This window comes from Sycon ciliatum, chromosome 4 (assembly GCF_964019385.1).
Source record: "Sycon ciliatum chromosome 4, ocSycCili1.1, whole genome shotgun sequence".
Taxonomy (NCBI): domain Eukaryota; kingdom Metazoa; phylum Porifera; class Calcarea; order Leucosolenida; family Sycettidae; genus Sycon; species Sycon ciliatum.
Genome location: NC_088646.1, coordinates 16,404,754 through 16,431,160, shown reverse-complemented (window position 1 = coordinate 16,431,160; position 26,407 = coordinate 16,404,754). Strand labels below are relative to the sequence as shown.

At 46.2% G+C, this 26,407-nt stretch overlaps 1 long non-coding RNA gene across 1 annotated transcript; it reads left to right on the top strand.

Moving 5' to 3' along the window:
* Positions 1-22,605: 22,605 nt before the first annotated feature.
* On the top strand, positions 22,606-26,362 carry LOC135814705 (uncharacterized). The gene is made up of 3 exons (XR_010553208.1): positions 22,606-22,728; positions 23,153-23,320; positions 26,004-26,362. It is a non-coding gene; the product is annotated as an uncharacterized LOC135814705 (long non-coding RNA).
* Positions 26,363-26,407: the final 45 nt, after the last annotated feature.

Sequence of the window (26,407 nt, the reverse complement as noted above, 5' to 3'; positions counted from 1 at the left end):
TAACCCAAAGAAAAGACAAAAGATGTCAACAATAGAACTACAAATATAAAAAACAAACATCAGGTCATAAAAACTACTTCAAAACATCAACCAAATGACAGCAAAGCGTGGAGAATGAGATTGACTTACAAAACAAAAGTAGTCCTACTATGCTTACAAAACAGAATCTACCTACACCACTAAGGAAGAAACATTAAATGATTGCAGTCTCACAAACACCGGCCTCTATCTAACGACCCATCAAACAATAACTCCTGAAATTCTTGACTGACTTTTTCTGGTAGGAGCTACGGCAGCCGCGAAAACAGGTCACTGCCCAACGGAGTAAAGTGAACGAGAGCAGGCACCGCAATCGACCCATAACCAGCGAGTAGGCCAAGTCACTGTGTTTATCGACATACTGGGCTGCAAGACACTTGAGAAAGCGGTCTGCCTCCCGGCCACACATGCCATTCGTGGCGAAAACCAACGGGGTGAATGTGCCTCGGTCTATATTCACAACACGCGCTCCGTATTCCCGCTTTTTCATGCCTTCATCATCATCATCATCATCATCATCATCATCATCATCATCATCATCATCATCATCATGTGGCCAAGCCGCTTTTACGGGCAACAATATTATGAATATGAAACGCAAGGTATTGTAAGAGCAATTTTCTGAAAATAATGTTAAAACACGAAATAATTTATAGAAATGCATTATCACACCGTAGCCACTTTTATGGGCAAATTCCAATACAAGGCAATAGGAACACGAGGATGAAGTTAACCTTTTAAAACCCAAAGAAAAGACAAAAGATGTCAACAATAGAACTACAAATATAAAAAACAAACATCAGGTCATAAAAACTACTTTAAAACATAACCAAAAGACAGCAAAGCGTGGAGAATGAGATTGACTTACAAAACAAAAGTAGTCCTACTATGCTTACAAAACAGAATCTACCTACACCACTAAGGAAGAAACATTAAATGATTGCAGTCTCACAAACACCGGCCTCTATCTAACGACCCATCAAACAATAGCTCCTGAAATTCTTGACTGACTTTTTCTGGTAGGAGCTACGGCAGCCGCGAAAACAGGTCACTGCCCAACGGAGTAAAGTGAACGAGAGCAGGCACCGCAATCGACCCATAACCAGCGAGTAGGCCAAGTCACTGTGTTTATCATCATCATCATCATCATCATCATCATCATCATCATGTGACCAAGCCTCTTTTACGGGCAACAATCTTATGAATATAAAACGCAAGGTATTGTAAGAGCAATTTTCTGAAAATAATGTTAAAACACGAAATATAAAAATGCATTATCACACCGTAGCCACTTTTATGGGCAAATTCCAATACAAGGCAATAAGAAAATGAGGATGAAGTTAACCTTTTAACCCAAAGAAAAGACAAAAGATGTCAACAATAGAACTACGAATATAAAAAACAAACATCAGGTCATAAAAACTACTTTGAAACATAATCAAATGACAGCAAAGCGTGGAGAATGAGATTGACTTACAAAACAAAAGTAGTCCTACTATGCTTACAAAACAGAATCTACCTACACCACTAAGGAAGAAACATTAAATTATTGCAGTCTCACAAACTCCGGCCTCTATCTAACGACCCATCAAACAATAACTCATGAAATTCTTGACTGATCATCATCATCATGTGACCAAGCCGCTTTTACGGGCAACAATATTATGAATATAAAACGCAAGGTATTGTAAGAGCAATTGTTAAAACACGAAATATAAAAATGCATTATCACACCGTAGCCACTTTTATGGGCAAATTCCAATACAAGGCAATAGGAAAACGAGGATGAAGTTAACCTTTTAACCCAAAGAAAAGACAAAAGATGTCAACAATAGAACTACAAATATAAAAAACAAACATCAGGTCATAAAAACTACTTTAAAACATAACCAAAAGACAGCAAAGCGTGGAGAATGAGATTGACTTACAAAACAAAAGTAGTCCTACTATGCTTACAAAACAGAATCTACCTACACCACTAAGGAAGAAACATTAAATGATTGCAGTCTCACAAACACCGGCCTCTATCTAACGACCCATCAAACAATAGCTCCTGAAATTCTTGACTGACTTTTTCTGGTAGGAGCTACGGCAGCCGCGAAAACAGGTCACTGCCCAACGGAGTAAAGTGAACGAGAGCAGGCACCGCAATCGACCCATAACCAGCGAGTAGGCCAAGTCACTGTGTTTATCATCATCATCATCATCATCATCATCATCATCATCATGTGACCAAGCCTCTTTTACGGGCAACAATCTTATGAATATAAAACGCAAGGTATTGTAAGAGCAATTTTCTGAAAATAATGTTAAAACACGAAATATAAAAATGCATTATCACACCGTAGCCACTTTTATGGGCAAATTCCAATACAAGGCAATAAGAAAATGAGGATGAAGTTAACCTTTTAACCCAAAGAAAAGACAAAAGATGTCAACAATAGAACTACGAATATAAAAAACAAACATCAGGTCATAAAAACTACTTTGAAACATAATCAAATGACAGCAAAGCGTGGAGAATGAGATTGACTTACAAAACAAAAGTAGTCCTACTATGCTTACAAAACAGAATCTACCTACACCACTAAGGAAGAAACATTAAATTATTGCAGTCTCACAAACTCCGGCCTCTATCTAACGACCCATCAAACAATAACTCATGAAATTCTTGACTGATCATCATCATCATGTGACCAAGCCGCTTTTACGGGCAACAATATTATGAATATAAAACGCAAGGTATTGTAAGAGCAATTGTTAAAACACGAAATATAAAAATGCATTATCACACCGTAGCCACTTTTATGGGCAAATTCCAATACAAGGCAATAGGAAAACGAGGATGAAGTTAACCTTTTAACCCAAAGAAAAGACAAAAGATGTCAACAATAGAACTACAAATATAAAAAACAAACATCAGGTCATCATCATCATCATCATTGGAAACGGCCTCTTGTACGGGCTTGAAACGGTGATAACCGAGATTATGTGCAAAAATCGTGATAGATATTCAAGTAAAAATATGACATTTAACAGTTGAATGATTAGTACCAAGTAGATATTCAAATGCTGATTATTTTACCAGATAGATATTGAATGACAGATGATGTTACTTTACCAAATAGTTATTTAAAAAATGTGATGTTATCCATAGTGATATTGTTGAGAGGCATAGCATAAAAATTCACTATGCGGCCAAACGACACTGGGCCACAAAGGAATTCACCCGCCGTCTGTTATAAGACCCTCGGCAACCACGAAAGCACGTAATGGTCCACCTCAAGAGGCAAAACGGCAGGCGGGTACGCAACATACCCATGACAACAGGATATTTGAAGTAATCATCATCATCATCATCATCATCATCATCACCATCATCCGCGTTGCCGAAAAAACAATAATAGTAAAACTCCTCGAAAAGTCAAAGAGTAACAATTCCAACGCACCCTTAGTGTATTCAACTAGATCTGGCAGTGTCATTTCATGTGTTTGGAGTATCACTGGTGTTTTCTTCTGTGGTGTTTGCATACTAGCATATGCAATGGCAAGTTTGCAGTGCAATACTATTGCTAAACTATTGGCATGTGTGTGTGTGCTGCTTTGATCTTTTTTTTGTTGCTATGGTACTCTTTTGTGTTCCTATGTAGGTCAGGGCGTCTCTCTAACTGCTGGTGCTACGGGACAAACATCAGCATTCAACGTGATTTTTGGTGATGGACAACCTACAGCCAATGTTACCAATTACTTACCACAGTGCATTGTGAAGTGTGGATCAGGACCATGGATTCGACTAGAGAAGACTGATGGTAGTCTAGTGTGGGCTGAGACAGGTGCCTTCTCAGGAGTTACTACTAGGGTACCAGTGAACACCACAGCACATCCGATACTGGACACTTCATACACTGGACTGTACCATTGCAGAACAGTGGATCACAACTCAACTCAAACATATCAACTCAACATTGTAGGTAAGTGCAAAAATGCAAATGGATCCCTTTCATGAGGAGAAATGAAGACCAAGGAACTACATGTACAAGTTATGCTGCCAGCTTTGCACGTTTAGCTTAGCGAAGTTACATGTTGTAGTAAACTTTGCACACCGATATGCAACATGCATATCAAAATGACTCTCTTTGCTGATTGAATACCACTGAAGTGATAGCGATCTACTAAGGCCGCGGTCACACATGTAACGTTTGCACCGCTTTTGCGGAGGCGAAAACCGTAACTACCAGAGACGCTTTGCGGAACACACGATGCAGCGGTCACACATACATGTACTGTTCTGTGTGCTTTGGCGGAGGGGATGCAAATGCAGCACGTACACATAATATGAAATTATTTTAGATGTTCTTGTCCGAGTTGAAGCGACCTTCACTTGCAGAGCTATCGTGCATCGCTGACAAGCTGCTGGCTTTCTCCTCTCAAGTACACTCGTTGCCTCGGGGCACATTCACTGCGCCCGAGTACAGTACAGGTGTATTTGAATATTAGTTTAGTTTACATCGATATCAAATTCAAATAGTTGTATAGCAGGGTGTCGTTGCCTCCTCCATGATCCATTGTCGACCCCTGTGCGCATGGGACCAAGTGAACACTGCGGTACAGTGTGTTGTAGCGAAAATTAAGCTATTGCGGATTATGTTATAGTGAGAAAAATTGTACAGAAGTATTGCGGTTTCGGTGGGGACATTTGTGTTTTATACGTCATATTGAGGTATATTTTATCATGAGGGTCGATAGCGAGGTCTGATGTGTAGTAATATACAAGCTGTCTGGATTAGTGTGGGGGGGGGGGGCACGGCTGTTCACGCACAGGCACTTATAAATATGGCGTGGTTGGGTGCGATTTATGTAACATTGTGCGAATAGTACAGATACGCGATGAGTTTGCGTTTTTGGAAGAAACTCATGTCGATCCTCGTGTGGTTCCACGGTTTGGGACGCGAAACCAAGAGAAAAGTTTTGAAAGCAATCGAGCGAGATACTCGACATTTCGGCAATTTGAGAGAGAAAGAGGGTGGAAAGGTGACCTGGCCTGCCCAGTTAGCTGCCTTTCCGCTTCAAACTCGCTCAAGCTACTCCTGGCAGTCTGGAGATTGATCTCGCAAGTGATTGTCAGCCTCTGCATGGCCTGCTCGGGTGTACAAAAATCAAGTTAGACATTTCGTAATCGTTCAACGCACAATAGGGAAGATATCACAATTTTAAGCTCTCTTGGCGGGCTGCTGTCTTCTTCTACAATATCCCACATGCTGACTTAGCAATTCACAGCAGGAAGCAACCTTCTACACTCAACAGCAACTAAAGGGCCACACCATTTGTCTTCCAAATCAAGAGAAAGCAGGCTCCTGACTCATCGTGCATATTTAGAAGTCCACGCGCGTATTCTAATGACACTTGGGGAAGACAACCAGAGGATAGTCCTCTACCTGGGAAAATATCAATCTAAGGTGGGAAAAAATCGGGAAGGGCTTCTCGGAGCCGAGTTTGTCAGCGACGACACAAGGAGTATTCCAGAACGAAGCCAAAGTCGCACGACACAGAACAAATGTTTCTTGAAGGAACGGCAGTCGTGTGAGGTACGAGGGGAAAACTTGAAACAGGACGCAGATGATCAGCGTGTTCCCTGGGCTGTCCGGGCTGACTAGTCTCCAAAATCCAAGGGAAACCATGGCGTTCTCGTGTTCTGACGATTTGAAAATTCAAATATTCTTGCGGCCATATTGTTAAGTGGCGTGAAACCGCACAAAAAAAAACAGCCGGGGGGGGGGGGGGGTAACTCCCTTCCAATACGCATGTTGTTGTTTACCATTGCAAGCCAGAGGCTTGTGCAGAAATCTGACGAGGGGTCCTGCCCCCAAGTGTTTTTTTTTTTAATTTCTGCTCATGGCTGCATATCCTCGCTTCCATTCAATGCACATACCGACATTTGTGCATTCTTCCATCACTACAGTCGTGGGGATTTGGTACAAAAGGTGTACTTCGAAGTACGTAGCCAGCAATCGCCTGTCCTGAAGTTCAATGAAAATCTACATATTTTTGCGAATCAACCTTTTTTCAACATCACGAAACAACTAACAAATTCACAAGAAATCAGTACGCCCACCGGCGCGCTGATTTTGGTCTGAGAATTTTCTATTACAGTACCATCAAAATGTACGAGGAGCACTGAAAAATCAGCTACAGACGTACCTTGTTGCACCCTACTACTTTATCAAGGCATGAAAGTCGAGTGTCCACTTTCAAACTGGGAACAAGACATACTAGTCAGGGGCGTCACCGGACCCCTTCACGGGGGGGGGGGGGGGGGGGGTGCACAGGAATTTTGCACAGGAAAAATTTTGCACAGGAAATTTGCCCGGCCATGATGTCATGGCATCGATAACAAACTCGAAAGCATAATTAATAGCTTTGGATCATATAATAATATAATAATAGCATTACTTAGGAAATTAGAGGCCACATGCCACCTACTGCTCTTTTCTCTCCGAAACTCAACACTTGCAAGCCAGATATGAAAGGAAGAAGAGGCCTCTAATTTCCTACAACTTTGAAATTCTCCATGAAGTCCAAATTTGAAATTGCAATTTGTATTTGCTCGCAGTGGACATAGTTTGATGCGCTCCCCATGATATCAAGCGAATGGCCGAGGGCCCTCTTGATTGGTGTGAGTTGCCAGTATGTTGCAAGCCAGATGTGGATCGATCGAAGAAGGATAGATTTACCATCACTGTGGATAAGAGTTATAATGTAGCTCAGTTGGTTAGAGCATTGCTCGTGAATAGCAAGGTCCCTGGTTCGACTCCCTGTGGTGTGACTGATGATTTTCTTTCTTTCTTTCATATCTGACTTGCAAGTGTTGAGTTTCGGAGAGAAAAGAGCAGTACGTGGCATGTGGCCTCTAATTTCCTAAAACTTTGAAACTCTCCATGAAGTCAAAATTTGAAATTGCAATAGATGTTGGGTTAGCTTTGGGGCTAACCCTAGTTAGCGATAAGACCGATGCGCTGCTCTCTATCGCATGCTAGCTGCGACTGACCTAGCTTTACATGTGCACTCAACTGCTGTGCATGCGTGCCCAAATCGCCTTGGGTAGCTCTTGCTGCGCTGACTTTGGCTTGCGCTTTCCTTTGCAGTGTCACTGAGCAGCAACCGGATTTTGTTTGAGGAGAATAGAATTAATTATTCAGACTCCTTGTAGCCTCCTCGCAGCCGTTTACTGCACGACAAACATGTTGTCTACCTCTGAAGCACGTAGTATGAACGTGTCGGACTTGCGGGCCGAGCCGGAAGGCCGTGGGCTGAATTCGAGCGGAACAAAGCCCCAGCTTCTTGCCCGTTTGCTGCTCAGTATCCAGGACACGTCGAGCTCGGCGGCACGGGAACCTCGATCCCCGTCGGCCACGCCATCCCTGCGGCAGGAGCAAGAGCAGGATCTGGAGAGTGTTGCAGCAGCTTCTCCGACTCCCAAGATCCCGGACCGGAGCAGGAATGAAGATTTGCGCCAGTTTGTGTGGCAGGAAGTACATTCCGCCATCACCGTTGCCTTGTCGGAGGCGATCGCTCCAATGCTGGCCACCGGCACCATCACTGCCCCTGGATCCGCTGGAACTCAGCCTTCGGCGGAGTCTTCCAACGCTGGTAATCTCTCCGTTCCCCAGACTATACGAGAGAAAATATTGAAGGGTGACTTTGTAGATTTCACCCAGCTGCTGCCCGATACTATCGCCACCTCGTATCCTGCCCCACGCCAGCTTCAGCTGCAGTTCAGCAGTGGCAGCCAGTCTCTGGAGGTGGTGGAAGGTGGAGCTGCCCAGCCCGTTCGTCGACGTGTCCACGACTTGCCGACATGGGTGGAGGCATGGACTCTCTTCATGAACGTCGTGTGTTCTGCCAACCCGTCCCGCCTGCAGGAGATGCTCTCATACCAAGCCACCATTGTTGCAGCCAACAGGCAATACTATCCGGAGGCTTGGCTGTCGTACGACACCCAGTTTCACTCTGCCATTTCTGCTCAGCCAGGCAAGCGCTTTGACGTCATCGACATAAATCTGTGGCAAATGTCCGTGACTAGCCGATCAAGGCCCACATGTGAGTCCTGCCGCCTCGTCCATCCCGGAGGCGGCCAGTGTCCCTTTCGTCCGCAACGTAACAACCAGCAAGCCTTCAATGGAGTCCGTACGGTGTCTAATGGCCAACCGATCTGTCGGAACTTCAACGCTGGGCGTTGCAGTCTCAGCACGTGCAAGTACGGCCATGTCTGCAACCGCTGCGGGTCCAAGGACCACAACGAGTCTAAGTGCGGTAGGCGCCAGTAACTCTGCTGCTTTGGCTGCAGTTCTACTGATTTCACAAGCGCATGTCCTGCTGTCCACACACCCCTCTCTGTTTCTCGCTTCGAATCACTGCTCCGTAACCACCCTGCCAGTTCATTGGCTTCGTATGTTATTAACGGCCTCCGCTGCGGCTTTAACATTGGCTTTACCGGCAACCGCATAACTAACCAGCACTCGTCCAACCTCTCATCAGCATTCCAGCACTCTGCATTTGTGTCTGCACAGCTCACCGGTTCCTGCAACGCCGGCTACACGGCTGGCCCATTTGACACGCCCCCATTCCCATTTATATACTGCTCTGGCATTGGCGCCGTTCCGAAAAAGAATGGCAAGCTACGCTTGATACACCACCTGTCCAGCCCTGCCGGCTCCAGCGTTAACGACGGGATCCCTGCCGAGCCTTTCTCTTTGCAGTACATCAGCATTGATGAAGCCATTAACATCATTATGTCCTCCCCGTCTCCTGTCTATCTCTCTAAACTCGATGTGAAGAGCGCTTTCCGTCAAATACCCGTCCGCCCACAGGATTGGCATCTCCTCGGCATCCTGTGGCAAGGGGAAGTACTACTACGACCGTGTCTTGCCATTTGGGCTCCGCTCTAGCCCGGCGGTTTTTGATGCCGTGGCAGCCACCATCGAATGGATAATGCACCACGAATTCTCCATCCTTAATTTGCTGCATTTCCTGGACGACTACTTGTGCGTGAGCGTGGGCCACGCAGTGGCGAATCGGCAGCTGGCCATTCTTCTCCGTGCATTCTCATACCTCGGAGTCCCGCTCGCGCCTGCGAAGGTGGAAGGCCCGTCTCGAACCCTGACATTCCTGGGCATTATCCTGGATTGTGAGAAGATGGAAGCCCGGCTCCCGGACGACAAATTGGCTGACATCAAGCGCCTGTTGACTGCAGCGGGCATCAACCCCACCCTGTCTCAGCGCGAACTCGAATCTCTTCTGGGGAAACTCTCCTTCGCTGCAAGAGTCATCGTACCCGGCCGGACGTTTATGCGGCGCCTGTGGTCTATTTGCAGTCGCTACCAGCAGCCTCACTACCGCATCAGTCTGACTACCGAGTGCCAGGAAGATATCCAATGGTGGCTACGGCTCCTGGAACAATGGAACGGAAAGTCATTCTTCCTGTTCCCAGATTGGACACCATCTCCAGACTTGGAGCTGTTCACTGATGCCAGTGGCACCCTGGGCTGGGGCGCATTCAACAGCGGCCGCTGGCTTCAAGGGACCTGGTCTCCTGAGCAACTCGCTCACAGCATTGAGTGGAAGGAGCTCTACACGTTGGTCACAGCGTGCTGCACATGGGGCAAGGAATGGAGCCAGCTTCGTATCACAATGCACTGTGACAACAAAGCTGTGGTAGATTGCATCCGCTCCGGCACATCCAAGTCACCGCCAGTGATGACCCTGATCAGGGAGCTGTTCTTTGTGTGCGCCCGCTTCAATTTCACCGTCACTGCTGCTCACATTGCTGGCCAGTCTAACTGCATTGCCGATTCGCTGTCTCGTTTTCGCATGGAGGAATTCCGGCGTCTCGCCCCAGCTGCTCAAGCACAACCAGAAGGAGCAGTGCTGCCATTCCAGTCGATGTAATAGCCTTGACATACAGGTACCGATTGTCATTGCTAAATTGCCGTATTGAGAACCTGCGTTGGATTTCATCCATCTGCATGCCTACCTTTATCCATCTCGTGCCTTGATCACTTGTTCTTAGCTCTCGTGCATTGGTGGTGAACGCTTGCTGGGGTGCCGTGTGCTGGTTTTCTGGGAACAGCTTCCTTCAACTGGTTGCTTTGCTGCTACTATCTCTGCTTAAAATTGCATACTATTGGTCGGCTGTTTGCGACGCCAATCAGTAGTCATTGCACCCGGTCGCAGGTACTATTGCCGCTCAAGCATGAGCGATTGCTTTGGCCGTTTGCAACGCCAATTGCTTCACCCTGGTTGGCTGCTTGCAACGTCGATCAGGGGGAACTTTGCACCCGGTCGCGGGTACTGCTGCGGCTCAGTCGTGAGCGATCACTTTGGCTGTTTGCAATGCCAATCGCTTCACCAGTTGATCGAAACCAGCACACTGGTGTACCCCAATCATCCTTGTGCGGTGTTTTGAGAATACGTGGGTATGCATGCAGCTTTGCTCTGTGACTTTCCATTGCATGTGGTCACTTGGCTCTCCCATTTCCTATACACTGCTCTGATGCATTCGGGTGCAAGCGCTAAATGTTGGGTTAGCTTTTGGGCTAACCCTTGTTAGCGATAAGACCGATGCGCTGCTCTCTATCGCATGCTAGCTGCGACTGACCTAGCTTTACACGTGCACTCAACTGCTGCGCATGCGTGCCCAAATCGCCTTAGGTAGCTCTTGCTGCGCTGACTTTGGCTTGCGCTTTCCTTTGCAGTGTCACTGAGCAGCAACCGGAATTTGTTTGCCACCCACCCTCCCATTCCCACATTATATAGGTGGGAACAGCTTCCTTCAACTGGTTGCTTTGCTGCTACTATCTCTGCTTAAAATTGCATACTATTGGTCGGCTGTTTGCGACGCCAATCAGTAGTCATTGCACCCGGTCGCGGGTACTATTGCCGCTCAAGCATGAGCGATTGCTTTGGCCGTTTGCAACGCCAACTGCTTCACCCTGGTTGGCTGTTTGCAACGTCGATCAGGGAACTTTGCACCCAATCGCGGGTACTGCTGCAGCTCAGTCGTGAGCGATCACTTTGGCTGTTTGCAACGCCAATCGCTTCACCAGTTGATCGAAACCAGCACACTGGTGTACCCCAATCATCCTTGTGCGGTGTTGTGAGAATACGTGGGTATGCATGCAGCTTTGCTCTGTGACTTTCCATTGCATGTAGTCACTTGGCTCTCCTATTTCCTATACACTGCTCTGATGCATTCGGGTGCAAGCGCTAACATTAATTAGGGGTGATACGAATATACTGAACATTCGAATATTCGTTCGTTAGGCCACAGCGAACGAACATTCGTAGTTCTCACGAACATTCGAACTTTGAGAATGTGCGAACGGTACGATAAACCCGTAAAAACATCGTGATCAGTCATGATCGTTTCACACACCGCCTGTAGAATATGTGTAGCTGCGTGCTTGTGACCAGCGCTACCCCAGGTGGTACACGACCCGCACGCGCGTGCGCGGTTCACGATCTAAACCGGCACTTGGCTGGAGTTGTGGAGTCGAGTCGACAACATGTAGACGAATATCGGAACAAAGCATGAGTACTCATACATGTACTTACATATTTTGGCTGCTCGCTTTTCCTTTGACCACTTCGTAGTTTTCTTTTGTTTCGAGTTCACACTGTTCCCATGTCAGAATCTGTTGTCGGTCGTGCTCCCCGTTCTGTTGTTTGGGATCATTTTACTAAATCCGAGGATGAGAAGTCAGCTACCTGCAGGATTTCCCGTAGCGCAAACCGGCGAGCAACCTCTATGCGCAGCTGAGAACACAAGTACGGTAACTTTCAGCATTCTTCTGTCGTCTCCGGGAGTGCAGTTATTTCTACGGCATCAACACTGAACAGGAAGCAAGTTGATGACAAACATTGCTGTGACGCACCGTTCTGGTCCTCAGCAGTAGCAGTATGGCATTGCTCAGTTGGAGGCCATTGTGCCTCAAATTTTGAAAGCATCATAAAAGATGTACTGTAAAGTTAGAAACTTTCGCAAGTGATTAAATTTCGCTATTTTCGCGGCCATTGCGCATTCTGGAGAAGAAAATTGCCACAAACTGCTCAGTACGTTCATTGCAGACAGCACAACTACAATATTCAAAAGAGGTAAAAATCGAAAATAATTCTGATCACAAACCAGCCGCATTCACGAAAACGCAAAATTTGTGCGCCACAAAAGTTTATTGCTATACTGTATTCCAAAATTCCACTATTTTCTTGCCTATGCCGGTTCATGCGCGAGCACGCGCGTGCGACAAGAATGTTAGAGAATGTTCGTTCGTTCGTTCGTTAACATCGAGAACGTTCGAATCTCAAATTTTATGTTCGTTTCAGCACTAGCATTAATATCAAATTCAAATAGTTGTATTGCAGGGTGTCATTGCCTCCTCCAAGATCCATCATCGACCCCAGTGTGGATGCCTGTAGTTGCAGTGACTCCATGTGAGGGTGTGGCAGAATACTAGTTCGCTACTACACTCTGGTTGCAGTCCTAGTGTTGCATACTCTGATGGACGCATTGCTTGTAAATAAGAGAGGAGAGATTTGGATATCGTGCGCGATCCCGGCCAAGGAGTTGTGAGATGGATTTCCTCACCAACTTTTCACTCACAATGATGTAGTATCGTTTGAGAGATCTCCAGAACATAAAATGCATTGCGAAAGAAGAACAATATGAAAACCGAACACCAAACGGCAACCAAACAACACCAGAAGTCAGTGCCAGAAGATGCACACTAAACTCCCAACTAACACTAAACTCCAAAGCCATCGCCATGCAGGTGCCGCCGAAGCGGATACGCGAATGCAGAGGTTCCGCTCGCATTATTTTGGCGTGGCGAAATCCAAACTTTCCGCCGAAGCGTAAGTACCGCTTTGGTGGCGCCGCCAAAAAGTGCATGTGTGACCGTGGCCTTATGAGCCACTCTGATCAACTCAGGGAGTGTGTGTATAACTTCTACAGTGTGTCTACAGTATGTATTGAAAATACTAATTCGAAGTACACCTTATGTCCCAGGTCCACACACGTGTAGTTTTTGGAGGAACGCATGAATGCCAGTATGTGGGTTGAATGGAAGCAAGGATATGGAGCCTTGAGGCGACATTAAAAAAAGTGATTCAGCCTGGAAAGACACCTGACAGGATGACATTTTTGTGTTCTACTGACGTCTCTGTGCGCATGGGACCAAGTGAACGCTGCGATACAGTGTGTTATACTGAGCTTGTATACAAACTCCCATCTCTCCCCACACAACACTCCAGACTTGTATTTTGCATATAACAGGTACTTCGATGACGAGAATATAAACTGGTATATAAACTGGTATATAAACTGGTATATAAACTCCTTTTTTTTTAGGATTACACTAGTGACCTGCAGTCCGCCTTGATGGTTTTTCGACATGCACGACGGTCCCAACTTCAGGATCTCTTTCCCGTCAACGATGAAGAATACAACGTCGTCCTTTGTAACATGTGCCTTGTGCTGCACCTGGCGTTCGAGGCTGTCCTTCTTTCGCTGTTTCAGCACTCCGTCTGTCAAGCGCAGCACTCGACATGTGCGGCTGAAGAGCCCCGCGTGCCGCTCCTCCTGCGTTTTTGCATGGACATAGAATGCAGATAGCAGGGGCGACGGAACTTCACTACTGATGGTTTTCCAATCGATGTTCTCCTTTCCGCGTCCCTCGCAGAGCGGACGGAACATGCGCAGCCATAATCCGTGGCACTGCCAGTGTTCTTAGAAACTGCTGCTTGAATAATGGCATCGTGATTCGTGGTCGTCCTCAGAAGAAACGTTTGGGAGTCGATTCAACAGGCTCGTGCTGATTCATTTTACTCTTACTTTGGAAAGGAGACGAACTCTATGTCTCTAAAGTCTAATGAGCAAACGGTTCTTTTACAGAGCCTGCGGTGAGATCTGCGCGCGGTAACGGTCACTAGCACTGTGAGGTTCAAACTAACTTACTTGGCGCATAGCTGTTACTTCCGATGTAACTAGTACTTCAGTACTAAACTGAAGTGAAGGCACAAAGAGTGTGTGATGGTACTGCACTAGCACTGCATGCACTGCACAGAGTCAGTGGTAGTCTTGTACTTGATCCGCACAGGTTGGTGAAAGGAAGACTCGTCGAGCCATGGTTGTGGGTTGGAATTCCAATCTCTACCCTTGTGGGGGAGAGGGGAGTTTGTATATCAGCTCAGTATAAGCATAATATAACCTACTCAGTTGATTATATGGGAAATATAAACCAATATACAAACCTCGGCTTCGCCTCGGTTTGTATACAGGTTTATATTTCCCATATAATCAACTGGTTAGGTTATATTATATACTTATAGCGAAAATTATGCTATTGCGGATTATGTTATAGTGAGGAAATTTTGTACAGAAGTTTCGGCAGGGACCCTTGCGTTTTGTACGTCATGTTGATATTTATTTATCGTGAGGGTCGATAGCAAGGTCTGATGTGTCGTAATAAACAAGCTGTCCGGATGAGTGGGGGGGGCGGGGGGCAACTCGATTGCAATAATTATGCATGTTGTTTTTACCATTGCGAGCCAGAGGCTTGTGTAGAAATTTGACAAGCGGTCCTGCCCCCCCCCCCCAAGTTTTTTTTTATAATTTATGCTCATGGCTGCATATCCTCGCTTCCATTCAATGCAAATACCGGCATTTGTGCATTCTTCCAACACTACAGTCGTGTGACGTAGCCAGCAATCGCTTGTCCTCAAGTACAATGAAAATCAACATATTTTGCGAATCGACCTTTTTTCAGCATCACTTTTCAACGAGGACGGTGCAAAGTTGGATGAACAGTACATAGATGATGACAATCATCTTGTCCACTTCAATATCACCTGACATAGGTACGAGGCGAAATAACTAACAAATTCACAAGAAAACTGTACGCCCACGGACACGCTGATTTCGGTCTGAGAATTTTCTATTACCATCAAAATGTACGAGGAGCGCCCAAAAATCAGCTACAGACGTACATTGTTGCACTCTACTCCTTTTTTCAAGGCACAAATGTCGACTGTCCACTTTTAAACCAGGAACAAGACATACTAGTGGTCCTTTCCAGCTGCTCCACGAGCGCAGGTAATGTTCACAAAGGGCGCAGAGCAGCAGTCATTCCAGAAAAACAGATAAAATTCAAGTGAAGCTGCATGCTTGAGTACTTTAGTAACAAATTGTATTCTTTTCAAATCCACTTTGGAGCGAACCTTGTCGAACGTGCTAATATTTGCTTCACCCCAAAGCAGTATATAGGGAATTTAACGCCTTTTTCATCAGAAATCATTATCACACTGAAAGTGAATTTACATAGAAATACTGCATGGTGCCATACAGTGAACATTGCTTGATCTAAAACTAATAATTATTGGAAACACTGGCATCCTAAAAGTTGCAAATCATGAAGGCGTGATAACATGGCAGCATCATGTTAAAATACATCGTGCAGTTGTAGTAACTGGCCTTTCTCCACCTGCTCCCAGTCCCGTGCCATCTCCACACTTACTCCAAGGGACGACGATAACATTTAGAAGACTGTTTATTGACACGACGACGAAACACAACTAGACACTTGTTTGCACACGGCGTCATTATGTTTCTATGCCAGATTTTTTAAACGAGAAACTACGAAATTTGAGAACAGATTTCTGTATTATTTAGGTGCCTGCAGTCCCAGGTGTGTTGGTGAAACTGGAGTATTTCCGCCGACCTGAGGTCTCAGATTTAGCGACACTTCCGTGCAACAAAAAGTGGGGAGGAGTAGAAGTTGGGGAGGGGAATGTATATTTTATGGAAGGTGAAAATGGAAAAAAATGGAAAGGTGATACTTGTAGTAGAATAATACGACTGAGCTAGTGTGAAAGCGGACAGGGAGTTCAGAGAGGGTTTAGAGGGCATTTGTGGCTGAGAGCCAGTATCGACTACGGGAGACTTTTAGCCGTCTTCCTTGCATGCCTGCATTACCTTCTACATGGGAAGGTTGCGTAGCAACTGAACTCGGAGTATGAAGATGTTCATATTGAACGGCATGTGTTTGGGTTATGCTGAGCTCACTGACTTTTCAGATTGAGCACTCTGGCAAGGTACATTCGGACCTGGTTTAAATCTGGCTTTGGAAAATGTATTTTTTATTGCAATCTGGCTCGGCCTTTCTCTGTGCTGCGCTGATGAGTCCCCAAAAGAGGAAACAGTTCTTTCCGTGAATTGGGTACTATTATGTGTACACATATGTGTGTGTGTATGTGTGTGTGTGTGTGTGTGCGTGTGTGTGTGTATGTGTGTGTGGGGAGGGGCGTGTGCGTGTGTATGTGGTTGTCCGTGTGTGAACATTAACATTCTATCCCCATTATAATGTACAGCAAAGCAAAGTCGTACTTCTGTCACTCCTACAACAATGGTTTTCAACTACACTGATCAGAGATATGATATACCATGTAATACTGTGGGTTCATCAGGTATGAACGTCACTTGGACATCCACTTTAGATCTTAAAACAAAGATGGTGAACACAATGATTGGAACATCTCAAAATGGACTGTTGGAATATGTGAACTCTACTTTCAGTTTTATGGGAAATGATTCCAGCATAATGCTTACCAGAGATAACCCAGCTGGTGTGATGTTCAATGTGACATGCACTACAACATACAAGACCAGTTTTAATTGTAGATTTGTAGAGAATGTGCCAACTTATTCTCAGCCATCCCAGGATGTACTGGACCGATGTGATAGAGCAGTCAAGTCTTTGTCAACAACGAACTCCATCATCATTCAAGGTAAGATTCATAACCAGCAAAATCAACAGGTTAATTCAACTGTTTGTAGAGTTCTCTACTTGGGTTACTAAATACATCTACAAACATTGTGGGTGCTAAGAATTCCTGCACCGCTATCATGATGTCCATTGAAATATTTTCAATACTGTCGTGGACATGGAAATCCGGTCGCAAGTCTAGCGGCCCCAGAGCACTGGCCATGCAGCCGTGGGTAAGCAGTGCACACATACATGCACACACACACACACACACACACACACACACACACACACACACACACACACACACACACACACACACACACAGACACACACACACACACAGTTTTAATTGTAGATTCGTAGATACTTCTGGAGGTGCAAAGCAGCCATCCCAGGATGTAGTGGACCGATGTGTTGTAGCAGTCAAGCCTTTGTCAACAGCGTACTCCATCATCATTCAAGGTAAGAGACACTTGTACATATAACTTAACAAAGTGCGGTGAACGTCTGGCTCGCAGGACCTATTGCACAGACTTGGTATTGTCTTTCCGCCTTTGTCAACAACACAATCATTCATGGTGAAAGGCAACAAGGTTTGTTTTCTTTGTTGCCCGCAACGCAGTTAGCGCAGAATTATATGTCCGCGCATTGAACTCGCGACCAAGCAGAGAATGCATACCTGCCAAGTATCCATATTTTTTCAGGATTATCCCGCAATTTTAGATGAACTCCCGCGATCCCGAAATTCCTGTCGATTATCCCGAAATTCACTGTACAAGAAACAAGCTTGATATTGTACTTGGAGCACTTCACATGACTTGTCACAGGCCAGTAGTTATCCTTATTGATTCCGGATCACCATAGCATGCAGTACCAGTGCTCCTTCCATAAACAGTCCCTGAAAACCTCCATTTTCGAGTCTTGAACATGTGTAAATGTGATCCGATTATCACCATCAATCATCTATTATCGAAATGTTGGTGCCATCAAAAGTTAAAAAGATTTTTTTTGGAAAATACGACATATCCCGAAAAACCAAGGCAAATCCCGGGATTTTGCCATGGCGACCCAGAAAAAGCACTCTCAGTACTTGGCAAGTATGACAATGCTGGAAGTGGTTTGCGAAGAAGACAAGGGCCAGGGCATCGCGGTCACTGGCGTCATAGTTACGCTCCGCGTTCGTCATTATTCAGCCGCCAAACGCAATGGCGCGTTCCACCTGGTCCTGTACCTGGCTCAGTACACCACCAATGGACACTTTAGAGGCATGTGTGTCCAGATAGAAGGGGCCGGCATCCCGGAATGCCATAACCGGAGCACTCGATAGCGCAGACTTCAGGGCGCGGAAGGAAGCATCACAAGCTTTCCTCCAGACAAACTGCGTATTCTTACCTGTGAGAGCCGTCAGTGGGGCTGACCGCTGCGCAAACGCATGGATGAATCTGCGGCGATAGCCCGAGACACCAAGGAACGACCTGACCGCAGGGACAGAATTCCGCATCTTCCACGCAAGAATCACTTGAAGTGAATCAGCTGGTTTCCGGCTGTCACGTTCGGATCAAACTTGAAACCGTGCTTTTTTCGGTGATACGTGATTTCTTTGGAGCAGGAAAAAACCTTCCGACACGACAAGATGTAACAAAGACCTACCACGCAATAAAACACACACGAATCAAGTGTCACCTGTCGGGCAGTGCTAGTTGTCTTGATATTTTCTCTTTTCTTTTCGCTTCGTTTTTGTCACTTATTGAATTTCCACGCTTTTTTTCGTGTCACTTCTACACATAATGCGAGTGATGTATCTCTGAACTTCCTTCCCTTACAGTTGTAGTCTTTTAGCTTATTTCCATCATTCCCAGTGTTATTTTGACAAGAAGGGAACAAAAACGTTCAATACTTTTGTTGTCCCTGCCCTTTTGGCACGTGTGTGCCCCTTTTGGCACGTTGGTGCGGACCGCGCGCGGACTGCGCCAGTTGGAGATTATCGTACATGTTCTTGTTGTTGTGCGCATGCTTATCGTGCGCATTCTGGTTGTTTTGGGTGCTTTCTTCCTGAGACTCTTAATCTCAGGGTCGTGAGTTCGAGCCCCACGTTGGGCGCCAATTGTCGTCGGGGGGTTTTATTCCCTCGCACGATAGCCCTTCCGATTACTCTCTTATTCGTACATCACACGTACGCCACACTCAGAGGACAGATTATCATTGTTGTTCCAAGGAGAGTCTCAGGAAGAAAGCACCCAAAACAACCAGAATGCGCACGATAAGCATGCGCACAACAACAAGAACATGTACGATAATCTCCAACCGGCGCAGTCCGCGCGCGGTCCGCACCAACGTGCCAAAAGGGGCACACACGTGCCAAAAGGGCAGGGACAACACCGTGTCGATGATCCGGTGATGCTACGTCGCCCAGAGCGGAGTCAGAAGCTCATGACGCCATATGAGAGTGGCTGGACGGTGCTGAAGATAGTCTCGCCATCGACCCTGGTGATCCAGCATGCTGACGGCAGAGAGAAGGTCGTGAACGTTGATATCGTCAAGCCTGGACACGCCCAGCAGGTAGATGGAACACTAGATGATGGTAACCATGATGCTGCCGAAGATCGCCCAGAGCCAGCTGCCTGTGATAATGTGGTGAGCATCGAGTTTGCGGCTGACATGCCGACTCAGCGCTACGATCTCCGAGGCCCTGGTAATCGACGACAGCCAGCTAGATACAGTGGATGATCAATGGCACCTAGGGGAGTGGTGTTATGGACTGCTATATTAGGGGCCTTATGACTCTTGTGTCACAATATATGTTGCTATGCATGCTGTGTACACGCTCACCCATGCGCGCGCCTCTGCTTTATGTGTACACCTCTCATGCTGTGCATGTGTCTAGCAACGTGCTTAGCTGCGCTGCATATACGTCATGTCGCCGGAATGCGTACCTTCCATTGTTTTTGTCGCCTTTCAGTTTTTCTTAGTTTTTGTCAGCTGTGTAGCTGCACTCCTTTCTCAGATTGCATGCCCGTCTTTCTGTACTTCAGTAGTTGAGTCGATCCTTTAGTTCAGTGTGTTTCAGTCTGGTACTTCTATGTCTCTTCCAATTCTCTTGTAAATAATTCATTCCCTAATCCAAAGTGTTGCGTTAGTGCTGGCTGGTCGAACGTGGGTTCCACTACACGCGCGTATTCTAATGACACTTGGGGAAGACAACCAGAGGATAGTCCTCTATCTGGGAAAATATCGATCTAAGCTGGGAAAAAATCGGGAAGGGCTTCTCGGAGCCGAGTTTGTCAGCGACGACACAAGGAGTATTCCAGAACGAAGCCAAAGTCGTACGACATAGAACAAATGTTTCTTGAAGGAAAGGCAGTCATGTGAGGTACGAGGGGAAGCTTGAAACAAGACGCAGATGATCAGCGTGTTCCCCGGGCTGTCCGGGCTGACTAGTCTCCAAAATCCAGGGGAAACCATGGGCTACTCGTGTTCTGACGATTTGAAAATTCAAATTTTCTTGCCATTGAAGCCCAATCGAGACTTTCGGCAGCCATATTGTTAAGTGGCGTGAAATCGCACAAAAAAAACAGCCGTGCGCTGTCGACAGCCCATTGCTGCTGTCGACTGCAGTCGACCAGCAAAAAATGCAGTTCCAGTGCCGCTGTCAACTTCCGTCGACAGGCCAACTTCGCCCAGTTTGGGCCACAACTTCTGCCCTTTTTCAGGGTGCAGTCAGACCTCGCTTATTTGGTCTTCTTTATTCCGGATCCCTCGCCATCCAGAAGAATATCGCTGGTGACCGATTTACAGCACATGTTATGCACACATACAGTATGTGTATTCGATTATCCGGTTCCCTCGCCTATCCGGATATTTTGTGGAAACGGATGTGTGCGGTTAGGCGAGGTCTGACTGTATTGGAGATGTTTAGCTGCCGTATAGGGTAACTGGGCCCTGGAAGAGGTCAATACCCATTGAAATACGATGCCAGGAGTATCGGTTGCCATTTGGAAAAAAAGAACGAACCAGCGTCGTTGAAAATGCGTTCCGATTTTTAGCAGAGCGGCGCGAGAAATCGGTTCCCACGCACTTCCACCTCGCTGAGTCAGTGTGATTATTTTTCTCTTTCCCGTCAACTTTCATTGCACGGAGCATAGAATTTGGTTCAGACCTGATGCCTAGCTATTACCCAAGACTCCAGGCGGCTATCCATTGCGATAGGCGGTTTGGGTCACGGGTAGAGACAACCAAACGACGGGTTCCTCACGAACACATTTTGCATGAGGCTACAAACTTGACGGAAACAGTGCTGGCGGCGCTCGTTAGGGTCCAGAACTACCTAAGAACTAAAATGTTGCAATGGCGACCAGCACGGTCAAGGGACACTACAGGTATGTCAGCTACAACACAATTATACAGTGGTCCCTCTATAATCCGGCACCATTTGTGCCACGGAAATCTGCTGGATTAGGGAGGGTGCTGGATTAGGGAGGGTGCTGGATTAGGGAGGGTGCTGGATTAGGGAGGGTGCTGGATTAACAAATCTGATTTTCTGCTAGAATGTGCATGAAGAGGACATTTTGGCTACTGAAATTGTGCTGGTTTATCGAGGGTGCTGGATTATAAAGTGCTGGATTAGAGAGGGACGACTGTAATATTATTCTTTCCACAATGACATCTACCTCAAAACCGAACGATCTACTGCGAGCTGATGCGAAAGTGCATTACATACGTGAACGCCTAGCTTGTCAACGGAACAGGGAAGCGCTAGCTTGTCAACGGAACAGGGAAGCGCTTCATTCTCCGAAGTTGAAAAGATGAGTTTGGACTGCTAATAATTAGGAGAACAAAGGACCACCATGTCGGCAGAACAATCCGTGGCTGTACAGCGACCCAATCTGCTTCACGAAACGACCTACGATCATTCCCCGAGTGTTCTGCAAGCAACAAGAATTGCGTCCGCAGTGACAGGACGAAAGTCTCTCGCAAACTGAAGTCCTGGTGCCACGAAGACAGGGAAGCTTCAGGAAGCACTTTCTTCTGCTTCAAGTGTTGTAGCTCTCCGGTCCACTGGCAGATCTTTCAATCCCACCGAACGGAAAACAGGACCTGCTTCTCTCTCCAAAACAACAACTAACTTTACTTCTTAACTGGCTACACAGGGTGTATGTAGTACATGCGGCGCACGGCGCACTTTCACATGACATGACTTGTTGCACAGCGGCTGACGCTAGAACACGCGGCACGCTTGTACTTCGGATTTTGCGATTTTTTCGAGGGCAATGGCTTCCTTTATGAGTTGTCTACCTGCGATGTATACTTTAGAAAACGATATTCAGTACAGAATGTACCAAAAATCCATGAAAGGTTGGCTTTTCGATTTTTGAACTGGAGGTAAAAAGTGCCCTGGCGCTGGGGGGTGCACAGCTCAGCTGACAACCTGGCATTGAGTGCATTGTCGCTTGAGCGGTCAGCTGGCAGTGAAAGGAATATCTCGTCCAGTATCTCTTCCAAGCAAACAAATATTCACATTTTACCAGATTGTGAGTTGCCTTTGGAGTGAGCAACTTGTCAGCGCCTTGTAGGTTTGGCCTGGTCCCATAGCTCAGATTGTTAGAGCATTGTTCATGACAAGCAAGGTCCCGAGTTCAAGTCCTCGCGTGGGGTTGGCAATGTCAATGGAGGATGCCACCTGAAGCCGAAGCCCATCTTCACGAGATTGAAGGTAACATAGGACTTTTTTACTTCTCCACTCCAGGTTGCATGTTGGAATGCAATTACACTAACGTGGTGGATTGTAATCATGTACCAGCAGTGGGAATGGCAATGGCAACTGTCAACTGTGTTTGTGGACAAAACTTCCAATGGACCATGGATGAATGTCAACGTAAGTGCCTTGCTGTATATAACGTAACCCGGATTCTTCCATTCTAAAATATGCTATAAAGCATGCTATGGTGTTCACAGAAAGCTGGTGACCACGGATGTCGATGTCAAAGTTTATTGTGCAGTGGCGCAAGCCAATTGCTTCATGGCATGGAAGGAATTAGATGATTCCTACAATGCTGTCAGTGAACACAGATTTACCACTGTGATTTGATACCAGTCATGTAGAGCCTATAGCCAGGAATCCATTCAAATGAACACTGTCCGTTTCAGCTGTCTTACTTTCACGTTATCTGAGTTGTGACAAGATCATCCAAAATCCGTATCAACATACAAATCACTCAGTTGACATTGGAGATCATCTTCTGTGTTGTCTGTCAGTAGGCACTGATCTGTTTTCTTTCATACTTTGGTTCTGTGCACAGCAACACATTGTCCGGATTTAAGCTCGGCAACATTGGTGACTATACCCAGGAGTGCTGTTGGTACCAACAGGAGTGTATCATGTAAGACTGGTTACGATAATATCTCCATGCCGTCTTCAGTGAATTGTCAAGTTAATGGAACATGGACTACACTCCCAACTTGCCAAGGTTAGGGAACATGATTACAACGTCCCTCCCTGGTGCCATTCCGTATTGTCAAAGTAAACAGCTAACATGTTTTGTAACCGTGTTTTGAAGAATGGTTGTCAATGGACTGGCCAATCAGCTTTTACTGGCCAAGCAGCTTTCTTTTGGATGCTTCAGTTTCCTCAGTTCTGTAGTCCATCGACCGCCAACATCTACCAGCAATGATTACCTTGTTGTTTTCTTTAGCAGAGGGCCTTTACTTGGGTATGCTACATTATGCTTAGCCTACATGGGCATAAGCAGACTCGGGAGCATTTTGTTGGAGATTTGTTTTCTTGATCAAGAATCGTTGATAAGAATACACTGGAGCTGTTTGCAGGTGGCTTCTGTGCCTTGGCTGAGGCTGAGGTATGGCAGTACCTCTTTGTTCAGGTGTGAGCAGCACTGTTGTCACAAGCAACAAGAACACCCGTAGAAGTTACAGTTACAGGTATCCTGCAAGCCTAACCATGCAGCGACGGTTCAGCATGCATTGTTGTAACTCAATTACTCTGACTGCTTCCTGCCCGATGCCATCTCCACACTCAAACAATTGACGGCATAACAACATAGGAAAAAGACTGCAATTACCAGGAGACCGCGGAAACCCAACTAGACATGGCAAACTCATGAAGAAGACTTATTTTCCACACAACCGCAGCATGCGCATGCACCAGCACCACGTACATGTGACGCACCCGAAATAATGTGCTAAAACAGCGCTGTCCTCCACCACGCTCTGAAGCGACTTCAGCATCATCGGAGGGGTCTGAAGCAAGTTACATTGCGCACTTCTGATTGACAATCCTCAGATTCCAGTGGAGCATGTGCATAGTGGTGCCGACTAATCAGAGCGTAGCACAACCATCAGCATGACAGCCATTAGTAATCCTTTTCGCCTTCTTGAGTTGCTCCACATTGAGCAGCATGGTCAGGGGCGTCACACACGGCACGGCCAGTATGACCATGGTTGTACCACTTTTCGTCCAGAATGGGCCGCCCAATTCATCCAGAAAAAGCAGTAAGAGAAAGCTATAACGTGCCCTGTTGGCCGGACAATCCAATTTTTCCCCGAGGGATCCCCCAACCCCTGGTCGTGCCACTCCCGACACCCCTGACGGCCGACATTGCTCCTGGTGCTTCTTGCCATGCAGGTTCCACCAATTGAGTTTGTGCCGTGACGATCTGCGGCAATGAGGACTCACTCTGGTTTTCTCGCACCCTCATCACTATTTACTACATCCTCAACCCGTCACCACCATGCGCTCTTTAGGCAAACCAATGGAGGAAGCATAACACACCAGCACAGCAAGGACACTTCCGTTGACAGATTCTTTTTACGCCTCTAGACAGTTGTTTCGCTCCTGTCGCAATATTTTACCCTCATCACTGTTGGAAATTTTTAGAGCGAAATCACTGAAGTTTCCGCCGAGCGCTTCTCCATGGGGACTGCTTGCTGTTCTCGACTCTCAGCGAAGCATTACTCAGCTGACCCAGGAATTTGGTAGTAACTCCGGTCACGTGACTGAAGCACTGCTCACTCTGCCAGCCGTATCTTTAACCATGGATCATTCTTCACATGAAACTATGACTCGTGCTCAATGACACTTGCGACCAGGCTCCCGAGCACCTAACACTCATATTATTCCCGTAGCTATGCAGAAGACGTTACTTCAGTAACGTCTGGCGCTAGCCAGGGTCCACACAGCTTTAATTTGGTGTTTGTTTGTTTGTGTGTTTGTGTCACGCCTGGCGCTATGCCGTATCTGTCCCGTACCGTACCATCAAACACAGCTGGCCACATACAGCTGGCCGCAATATTCAAATAGGGCTTTCAAACGCAAGATCATAACGTGAAGCAACTTGGAAGAATGAGTATGAATGCGAAGTGTATGGGGGAATGCATGTAGGGCGATAGTGCGAGTTCGAATCCCAGGTAATGCCTGAAAAAAATAGGAGAATTGAAAAATTTATAACATCCCTTTTCTTTTTTTGCGTCATCAAGGCGGTATTACCCTCGACCGTACATGTCCCGTACATGTCCCGTACCTCTCCCGTACCGTACCGTACAATCAAAGACGGCTGGCCACAATGCATATTCAAATAGGGCTTTCAAATACAAGATCATAACGTGAAGCAACTTGGAAGAATTAGTATGTATGCGAAGTGTATCGGGGGATGCATGCAGGGCGATAGTGCGGGTTCGAATCCCAGGTTATGTCTAAAAACAAAAAGTAGAAACTTATAAGAATAACATCCCTATGCTTTTTTGTCTAGGTCATCAAGGCAAAAAAGCATAGCGTAGGGCCCTGAGCTTCCAAGCTCTCTCGTTCAGAATCTACTCGCCAACTCGCTCTTTTGTCGAGAACAAGAATATTGAGTCAAACCAAAGTTGTCATCTTTTCGATATCCGTGCTGCACACATACTACAAAAAAGAAGTGATGTCAACTTGAAGTTTTGCTTCATCATAGCTTGAGAATTGATTTCAAGGTTCTTAGGTCGTTATTTGCTTTGGATGGCTCACGTAGTTGCGATTTACATTGTCGGTTTTGAGTAGTTTGTTTCCATCTGTGTTTTTTCTGTCTATAACGCGTGCGCTTGTGTGCTGGTATGTGCGTGCTTTTCTCTGTGTGCATGCATTTTTTGCTCTATTCTATTTTGCAGAATCTACGGATCCAACTCCTTCCACGGGTACGTTCTAATCTGTCGTTTGCCTTACTCTGCACTTGCACTGGATGCACCAATCACTGCACCGAGTTTGAGAACACGTTATGACCATGCTATGTATTGTACTGTTCCCACTGTATTTGATCATTGTTATCAGATCTCTAGGTTCTCTTGAAGGGAAAACTTGAAGCACAACACTACATGTACTAAAAACGCATCGATTTGCTTGTAGCATGCCCATGCACCACTCACCCAAAGCCAGTTGTGTAGCACACACAGGAACGTAGGAGACTACCAGAAGCAGCACAGTTGTCACCACAACTACTGGCTCAGAAGTGACTATTATCAGTAACAACACCTTTCTGCAGCATGCACTAGGCAAAATTATTTCAGCCTTTTTT